This window comes from Engraulis encrasicolus, chromosome 12 (genome assembly GCF_034702125.1).
Source record: "Engraulis encrasicolus isolate BLACKSEA-1 chromosome 12, IST_EnEncr_1.0, whole genome shotgun sequence".
In the NCBI taxonomy this organism is placed as follows: domain Eukaryota; kingdom Metazoa; phylum Chordata; class Actinopteri; order Clupeiformes; family Engraulidae; genus Engraulis; species Engraulis encrasicolus.
In genome coordinates, this window is record NC_085868.1 from 42,608,498 (window position 1) to 42,618,865 (window position 10,368).

The window sequence follows — 10,368 nt, forward strand, 5'->3', positions numbered from 1 at the left end:
TTGGAAACAGCTGTGTCCTCATGTTCATCCAGAACCTGTCCGGGGAAATGTTTGTAAAATACTAAAGGGTTGTCTCACCCTCAAAGAGACTGGCGTAGTCACTTTTTAATAGATCTAGTAAAATTGTTTGGTCAGTGCACCTCCACTCGGTTACAGTGACCTTACTTTAATAAGTTGTGCGCTCATCTAAATTAAGCACACACACATTTACCTAAACTGTGGACTCATTACTAAAACCATCTATGCAGCGGTAGTCTGATGATCATCGGCTTTCAAATCTCTTTCAGACTTGTTGCGTCGCTAGGAGGGGGTGGCCTAGCTAATGCAGCTGTGCCTATGTTAGGTTTTGCTGAACGTGTACTTTTGTGGTTTGCAATCAATCACATTGTTCATTCCACCTGCATCACCCAAAATTTACATAAAAAAGAAAAGGCTAAAACAAATGACCAAAATAGAAAAGGCTACAACAAAAACAAATGTCTGAATTAATCAGCGAGATGACAGCCCTTGCAGAAGTAGTTCAGAAAACAAAGGCTCTGCTTGCTCTGCATCCACACAGAAAAAGGGAAGTGTTCAAAAAGTGAAATATTGACAAGTTGAATTTTAATTGTTACAATGTGGTCACTTGACTCGACAATTAATCTTTGTAAAATATCTCCTGTAATAAGTAGCCTATGTCTCGTTCCATGATGGACTGCACAACCGTTTGATTGCATGCCAAAGAATATTGTGGAATATTTTCAAAATACAAATTATGAATGGTTATTAGATATACTTTTTAAAGCAAAGCAAAGTTGTGTAAATGTGATACATAACCTTTCTACCTCTATAGCTCACTTCAACTGTATTTATTTATTCCTTTTTAATTCCTTTTCTTTCTTTCTTTCTTTCTTTCTTTCTTTCTTTCTTTCTTTCTTTCTTTCTTTCTTTCTTTCTTTCTTTCTTTCCCTTTCTGTTTGGGGTATTCCACTGCAACAAGAGCCGTGTAAATTTCCATTGTATTTTAGTGTTGCCAGATGGCTCCCTACTCATGGGGAAGAAGCTCTTTCGGCTTACATAGCTCATGTTCTTCTTTGTGCCACGATTTCATTGACTTAGATGAACTGGCCTATGAATAACAAAATGTATGTAGAACACGAGAACATCTGGTTGCTCTCCACTTTAATGTGGCATAACGCCAAATGAATAGTCTCTTTTTGTCCCGATACATAACTCTTCATCTTTAATCTTTACATACTTAACCTCGTAGTCCCTGCCATCACACCCTTTATGATGCAAATGGAGAATCAGAACCTTCATCTTTACATTATCCCTATCTGTAAGCTGCATTTGCACATCCTGAAGTATGGAGGGATGAGTGGTGTGGAGGAGGAGGGGAGTGGAAATGCATTACATGCATTAACCGTAGGTAAGCAAAACATTTGGTTTTGTTTTATTTTTTATGCAAGAGGGGAAGCTCTTCAGTAGAAGGTAATCGTTGGCAGAAACACACAAGTAGTGCTATTAACATGTGGTGTCCCGTTCAAATTATAATTATTCATATTACTTGAATTCATTAAACAGTAATAGCCTACTATTTATAGCACACTAGGCTATATATTGTATGTCCAATTAGTACCAATTAATCATGAGAAAACTGGCAAGAGATGAGAATCAAATTTGCTTTTTAGTGTGGGTTATATATTTAAGACACGGGTTGAAACCGACCTGAACACAAGGGAAGGCAACAGGAATTGGGCACAATACAAGGATTAATGATATACTATATGAGCATGCCAAAATGGCCGAGTGAGGAAAGAAAAGTCCAGAACGTGAGTGGAAACCTTATTTTATGGGCAAGGGGGGGAGTTTGGTCAGGCAAGCTGTTTGGGAATGTAATAATTGACTGGTATCGAGATTATATTTAGAAGAGGTCCCCTGCAAAGGTAATGAAGGTGTTATTGGAATGCGTGATGATGAAAAACCTACACTTCTGCATATATAGTACACATGCCAAGGGATACAAATATTCCCAGTCCTCAAAATTGGCTTGTCATGCATGTCCTTCCCTCTTTTCGATTCATCCCTTCTCTATTCCTTATCATTTTCTTGTGTGACTTAACAGCCTTTACCCATAAATAATGGCCTACCTATGAATATGGAGATGTCTACAAGGTTCACAATCACAACCAACCATTTCGTGCTGCTGTATTTCACAGAAGTAAATGGGTGCATTCCCATGCTAAGCCTGTCTTTAGCATCATGGCATTTTCTTCTTTGTAAAATGTGTGACCGCTGTCAGACAAGTGGAACTAAAGCTTTTATCTCCCACTGTGTGTCTGTGCTCCAGCGGTCAAGTCAATATTGCACCAGCACCTGAGAACCACATGCAGGAATGCTGAGAAGGGGGGAGGGGTGTGTGTGTGTGTGTGTGAATAAAATAGTGTTTTTGGAGGGGTAAAGGATGAAGGTATAGTAGATGTGTGCATAATTATGTTGCTATGTGTCAGTGTGTGTGGTGGTGAGGAGAGAGAAGGTGAGTGCTCCAACTGGGGCTCTGATAGCGGCCAATGCTTCGGGTTCAGTCTTTATTCTGTGCTCTCCAACTGCATCCAACTCAATCTGCAAGTGAACAGGAAAGGACAGGACATTCCTCCATTCTTAATTCCCGCTTCTCTTGTCATTCCTACATGGGAGTCCATTCAGTGGGGGTGAGAGCGACCTGTTATCAGGGCAGCCATGCATGCCAGACATACAGTAGTGTCACATCCAATCTGCACTCAGAGGGGAGGCTTTCTCATGGACTTCAAGTGGCATTGAGGTCTCTATTTCCATTGAGTCTCTCACCCTTGCTCCATCCCCTCTCTCTATTGCCCCCTCTACCGCTCTGTCTTTTGCAGACACACATACACAAAACATAGGTGCACGGGCGCACACAGGCGTGTGCGCACACACACACACACACACACACACACACACACACACACACACACACACACACACACACACACACACACACACACGTGCACTTTGGAGAAAGGACAAACTTTTTATTCTGCTGACCTTGGAGGTCTTAGCTTAATTTTTTAATATGAAATATGGTAGTGCTCATTTTTACATTGTAACACAAAACACTAAGTACTCATTGGAAAATAGTGATTAACGAAGAAAATTGCTGGTCATTCACAAATTTGATCTTTTCATTAATATTTACTAACTACCAAACATATTTTTACTGCTCAAATTTTTGCAGTCAAAGATACTGTATATTATTGGTAAATCAAAATGGTTTACTCCAAAGTAAAGAAGACGTAAAAGGTGATGTAAAAGGTTCTTACTGTAAAAAGGTAAAGTATCAACCTGATATTTTTTGTAAAATGAAGCTGAGACTATCACATTTCTGAAAAAAACATTCATTTGTATACACAGTATTATGCTTGCCAAGTATTATGTGGCTGTCCTGTGGCTGCTTAAAGACCATATGACACTTGGGAAATATTGTAATATACACAAACACATTGAAAGTAAGCATAAAATATAGTCACTTGAAGTTGGTTTTGATCATTATGATAGAAAACACGACTTTGAGATTTTTGACATCTGCTGGTGCGCTTCCCATAAGTCCGTCACGTGACCGATGACGCACACTCAGGAATCTATAGGCCTATCAGGACTGTCTTGACGCCTGTCAGGATTACCTTTCACAACTAACATGGATTCCGTAGTGGGTCTAGACAACTCATCTGACGCATACTCGGAGTAGAAGAGTCCAACCTGAAAGTAGAAGAGTCCAACCCGATACTGGACGATAGTGGTGGAGGCATTATGCCCTACAGATAGGCTACGAGCCGTATCTGGATGAGATGAAGCGATGAGGCTCCGAAAGTTCGGATGGCGAAGCAGAAGGCGCTGTCGGTGGTGCTGCTGTGACAGACCGCGGGATGCCAAGAGACGTTGGCAGGCTACAGCGCGTGGAATGGTAACTACCTTCTTATTCATTTTCCTGACAATGAACGGAGAGTAGACTCCGTAAGATAGTGTAGGCCTACTTTGTTGTATCGTTTGTTTGTACCACCGAGCATTTGTGTGCAGTCTACTTATCACATCCCAAAAGTAGCCTAATAGCCATAGGTAGGGGACTGTACCGATCGCAAAATGATTTTACGTCTCAGTGCCTCATTGTCTTCATCTTTATGTAGTTAGGCCTATATTATTATTTGTTTTTATGAAGGAACACCAAGGCCGTCAGACCAATTAGCCTACGCAGTTTGCCCTGCGCCATGGTTTGGCTCCAGTGCCTTTCCTTCCGCGAATAGGCTACTCCGGACTATTACGCGAGTCAACACTCGACATTGAAACTTTGTGAAGTTCTGTGATTATTTCCGACATTCGTGCCTTTATCTGTCGCATCTTAGGTGTTCTTGTGGGAGGTGTGCGCCAATGCAAAAGGACTCTGTGTGCTGCCGTGAGCAGCCCAAAGTTTGCGCCAGGAGAGAAGAGGAGCGGGACACATTCGCTGCGTAACAGAACATTCTGGCTTTCAGCCCGTTTGTCTGAACGAGCACGTTCTCCGCACCGCATATTTCCACTACCGGCAAGACTACATGGACGTAGAGGGAACGAGTGAGTAGCCTAGTCATATTGTAAAACCATTTGTATGGAATAGTAGGAACCGTATGATTTCATATCAATGATGTAAACTTGTCATGCAGGCCTACATCTAAAACTCATCTGTTTTTTCTCTCTTCTGATCATCTTTCAACTTTTAGGTGGAAGAGATACACTGCATATAGACAATTTCTTAGATCTAGCTATGACTACCTGGGAAAACACGCCAAGGTCCCCTTACCTTCCTTTGTGGTGTGGTCCATCCGGATAACTTTTCCCTCTACAGATTACAGGGGGTTCCAGGACAACAGCCCGTGATGTTGCTCATGCACAAGTGTTGATAAATAAATGACAATGAATGTCAATACATGTTACCTGTAGCTTCACATGAATTTGTCTTCATTTTGCAACTCACAACAGCGTACAACAAATAGCCCTAGGGGGCGCCAAATACAACCTCACCAGTAGCGGTTTTAGAAAGTCTGAGGTCCTAGGCAAAGAACAGTTTCGAGACCCCACGCCCCTTGGCCTAGGTGACACCAAACATACAACTTCAGCAGTGGCGGTTTTAGGAAGTCTGAGGTCCTGGGCAAAGACCACATTTGAGGACCCCACACACACACACATACCACCACCACCACCACCAGCATCACCTAAGATGTAAATGTATTGGATTTATTTTATCTATTACTTTTTGAGAAGAGACAAGTCAACTTCTTAGGAAACAAACAGTTGAACATTTTTCTTTTAGTGTTATTCCAGAGACGAAATCCTGAAATAAAGTGATGAACCATTGGAACAATCTTGTACAAATTGTAATAGTCTTGACTGCATCAACCATTCCCATCCTGCTTAGACTTATAATCCCTACCTGCTCCTACAAGCTTACTTTTACAACTCAGTTATTTGCTTATCAGTTCACTTGATGTCATAATAAATATGAGAGTTACTGTTCAGACAATTTTATAATGTTATGATTTGACATATTTCCTATTGCCATGTTCTTCCATACTAAATGCATTCACTGAAAATGTCTCAAGCAATGCACATCAAAGTCAAATGCACATTGAATGTTTCAGCATCAGTGGCCTCATGCCATGCTCAGGCCATCACAGTCATGGTAGGTAGAGGGGTGGAACAGTTAATTGGTCAGGGTACCTCCCTTACAAATTGTCTCCTCCCTCTGTACACCATCTCTGGTGAACCTTTGCTCTTCAACATGAGCATAAGGCAGTCCCACCCCCCAAACACCTCCATGACCGAGATGATCTGATCATAGAACGGTGGCCCGCCCTAATCCACAACCATAACTGTGGTGCCCAGGGCATGGAATTGGGACACTGCACAGGTTTTATACCCATCATGTGCTTATCACTCTGATATGGATATTGAGTAATCAATTTCATTGAAGAATGCCACCCTGACTGCAATAGGGATTGAATATATTGTGCTTATCCACAAAAGATAAATCAAACCTTCATTGAAAAGCAATCGATCACCAATTTCAGCTTTTAACACAAAAGTAACATAAGAAAAATGCAATATAATATAGAAATGTTTCAAAGTTTCATCATATCACCATTTTATTTTAAGACTCAAATTTTGTATTAAAACATCAAAAATATGATTACTCAGACAGTGAAGCCTGGAGATTAAATTAAAACACATGGCCATCACTTTTGATTTACTGAAATGTATTAATAAAAACCCTAAACAGATGTAAACGAACGGCCTCTGCGATATTGTGTGTGTCAATGTCTAAGTCAAGCGGACTAAGACATTCAAAGTGGTGGAACAATTGCACACAGGGCGCTAGGGCAAATAGATAGGGCCCACATGCAGCCCGCCAGGGCCCCCACATACAGCCCGTTAGGGCCCCCATTACCTAAAGGAGGGCCCTTGGACTAGTTGCAAATGCCCTAATTGTCCTCCTTATAGCTCTGTCCCTAATCATTCATTTGAGCTTTTTCACCATATAACTTGGCAGTTTTGATAGGTACTGTTTTTTTAACTTCTGAGAGTTGTGATTGACCAATGACTGAGGCAGGAAGACAGAAATGACGGGGATAGGGTATGGAAAAATCTAATTTTGCCCCATAAAATTACTTGGGCATTTTTGCTAGCAAACTGAAAACTTACACCTTCACCATGGAAGCTTATCTAGTATTCTTTATCATGTGGTGTTCCAGATGTTGTGCAGTACTTCTGGGACAATACAATGAAAGCCCACATGGGTATTGGGGGTGTTGTAGCAACACAGACATGAAATGAGTGGGTAGGATATTCAAAATATCACCTCAAGGTCTCTCCATCTCAAATGACTAAAGCTAATATTACACACCCTGTAATAACCTTTTTCAGAACCCCAAGGAGAGGATGGAGCAGGTGGTTCCCAACACAGTAGATCAATGCACTCACAGAAAATATGAAAATAAATGTGTTTATTACATGCAGTTCAGCTCTGTCCAATTTTAAACAAAAGTATGAGTACATTTGTGGTGTAATTACAACAGTAGCACATAATACATAACTGTAACACCATGTATGCCATTGTACCTTATGTACAGTGAGACTGTCATTACTAAAAAAAACACTAAAAACCTAACAAGGACCTGGCCTGGTTCACAACAGATGGTGAGTGTGTAGCTTTGGTGCCCCCTGCTGGAGCAGAGCTACACATACTATCACCGCAAACTCAATCCAACCAGTGGAGAATCAGCTGAACATACGACAAGTACATTGGTCTACTTTTTACTCAGATAAGTCACCTGAGTTGGAACCATTTGTATGCATAAGTGTGAAAAAAAGAGAGAAAAAAGTGTCCTTCCAACACACCCTGTACTGTGGTTTTGGAATTACCGGCATCAAACTTTTGGTAATGTCTATATTGAAGGGTTGTTTGTGGCGCTAAAGCGTGTTGTGTGTGTGTGTGTACTGACTGCTGCCCTCTTATCCGGCTTTTCACATGATGCACTCAGTGGCTCTGGAACAGGGGATAGGTCTGGAATGTCAAAGTCATCACAGCTGTAGTCCTCAACTCGACACATGGCCTCCACCATCCGCATCAGCTCTTCAGCATAGCCTGTTGCAGAGGAATATGGGGACAAGGTTCAAATTACTCCTACAATAGATATAGCACACTAGTACATCTCAAAAACCTAATCTTATCTGCTATGAACTTTCTATAGTCACTTCAGAAATGGCCCCAGTCTATCTGAGACATACTACTACTCTTCCTTACCCTGTGATAATGTCTTTTGAAACAAACAAAAGTGCAAGTCCTGAGACATTTACAATCATTGCTCTGTACATTTTTTGTGCACTGGGAATGTTGCAAGCTGTAGCTAAGTCCTTGATTGAAAGCAGCTTTGGATAAAAGAGTCTACCAAGTATAATGTAATGTCCTAAAAGTATGTTTCACTGAATATTTCTGTATGATTACCTGCTCTCCATCCCTTTGTATGAAAAGTGACACAGGCTGTTCCCTGCCTTCCAAGACTCTGTGTGCACAAGAAGAGAACAGTCCCTCGAATCCGGTATGCCTGTTGTGGATGTGATCCATAACTGATGTCCATTTGTCCACCACAAGTTGAACATTGTCAGGAGGCGTCGAGACCACAGCCCAGTACAGATGGTTTATTATACTTCCCACCCAGGGTTTGACATCCTGGCAACCTCTGGTTTGACCAAGGCTCTGCAACTTCTTCTTGACACCTGAGTAAACATGTGTAGATGAATCAATAAATAGTGAATGTAATGTACATCTGGCACACACACACACACACACACCTGGGGCAATGCAGGGATGAAATAATGTGGGGTGTGTATGTACCAATATATGTGTAGAGACATATAAAATGTAGGCTACACTTCCTTAGAACTGCATAGTCACAGTCCTTGTTGGTCGCCTCAGACATGCTTGTATGCAAAAGTCACAGTGCTGATCTTTTGTTGAGTTCACATGAATAAATAAGAACATGAATATGAGCACATATAAAATGTGTGTGTGTATGTGTAAAAGGAAAAATAAAATAATAATTGAAAAAAGGTTTCTTTCCCAACACAAAGAACCTATCTGAGCAAAAAGTAGACCCATGTAGGCCTACAGTGTACTAAACCCAACCAGTGTAAGGTCTGAGAGTGTGGTGTGTAGTCAAATGTGATCTGTATTAGTAGCCTAACTTAGTTGACCTACACACTTTACCAAAACTTACATCAATTGATGGGACCCCGTCAGCAGTGAAGCCATCTCTTTCCTCTGCAGCAACATAGGCCTACTCAGACTGGCATTCCTGGAGTATCTGAAACATTATATGAATATGATGCCGCGTGAATAGGAGAGAAAAAAGCGCTACTGCAAACCCAAAACAAACATGACAGCAGATTGTTCTTGAACACAGAAAGAAGTTGCAAATTTACATGACATTACATAACAGCGGTTACTGCATGTTCGTTTGGGTTTCTGACAAGAGTAGGCTATTTGTCAACACGTAGAGTACGTTCATGCTCCATTAGTCACGGACACAACGCTGATGGGGGGGCAGTCGCATAGAGTTGCATTGATTGTCTTTTCAGCTGGTAGGCCTACAGTAGACTATTTACCAGTAGACACATATAATTTTACTGTAACTGTAGGCCTACGGCGGCGAACTGAAATGTAGGAAGGCGACTTGACTTTTTTGCAAACACTCTCTGAGATTAATTTAGATGCACGGCTGAAGCACTTTAGTAGCAAGCTTTGTTGAAGTGTTCAGAACTGGCACCAACTTCATACCGTTCACCAAGCAAGTGGTTTACGCGGTGATAAAACACAAACCTCTTTGCACTTCCTTTCCCTCGAGTTCATGATTAGAATGCAGTCCAAAATAAGATGGTACAGCCTACCTCCAGCCGCTGCCTTTTCTCCAGAGCACGAGACCCCCTGCAGCTGGCGTCGGTGCCGCTCGCCCCCCTCGAGCTTGTCCCCCGAGGGAATATGCTCAGCACTGATTTGGGCCGCGAAACCCTCTTCAGACGAACATCAATTCCAAGTTGCTCCTTCAGAGCCGGGGTCGAGTCGTAACATTTATCCAGAAAATGTGCAGAACACAGTACAGAGCTTGGCTTCCACGGTGTTCCTTTGGGATCAGTTCTCGTCCTGCGAGTCCACAGCAAGTTCAATTCAGGGTCTTTTGGAAAGCGATGCAGTGTGAAACCGCTCTCCCTGGTGTTTGAGCAGTATCCTGCAACGCACCGCTCGGGCATGTTGTTAAAAAAATATTCGAGAAAGAACGTACACTCTATCGATTCCTGTCAGGATGGTTGACAGCACGTGCAGTCAGGTGTAAACAGAGAGGTGTGGCGTGGCGGCATTCCTGAGCATACGTCATTTTATGGAAGGGCCACTGGCATGTGGAATTTAGTGGCGCGTGTTCAAATTTTGGAAATAACAGGAGAACCAGTAATATTTGTCATATGGATGCATCTCAACTAGAATTTAATAGTTATTTCAGACTGAACTAAAAAGGGTCGTCTCCACGTGTCATGAGGTCTTTAACCTTGTTGGTTGCATATTTGGTTCCTTAGACATGCTCCTGATGTTCCCCCAACCTTGTTTATTATTGTGAATGTGTTTTGGTAACGCCCCATTATCTCTCACCATAGTTGAGGTACCCTGATCATGCTACTTGAGCACCTCCCATCCTTCACCATCACTGAAACACCCTGCGCCTGGCATCAGGTTGGCACACTGCTGTCTTAGAATGGTGATTAAAGGTGCTGAAAACATGCATGATGTCTATT

The 10,368-nt window shown here is 41.9% G+C and overlaps 1 long non-coding RNA gene across 1 annotated transcript; it reads right to left on the reverse strand.

The window, feature by feature from the left end:
- Positions 1 to 7,207: 7,207 nt before the first annotated feature.
- LOC134460288 (uncharacterized) lies at positions 7,208 to 10,096 on the reverse strand. Its single transcript, XR_010037042.1, has 4 exons — positions 9,472 to 10,096; positions 8,802 to 8,888; positions 8,030 to 8,301; positions 7,208 to 7,669 (listed from the first exon to the last, which is right to left on the reverse strand). It is a non-coding gene; the product is annotated as an uncharacterized LOC134460288 (long non-coding RNA).
- Between the last annotated feature and the right edge of the window lie 272 nt (positions 10,097 to 10,368).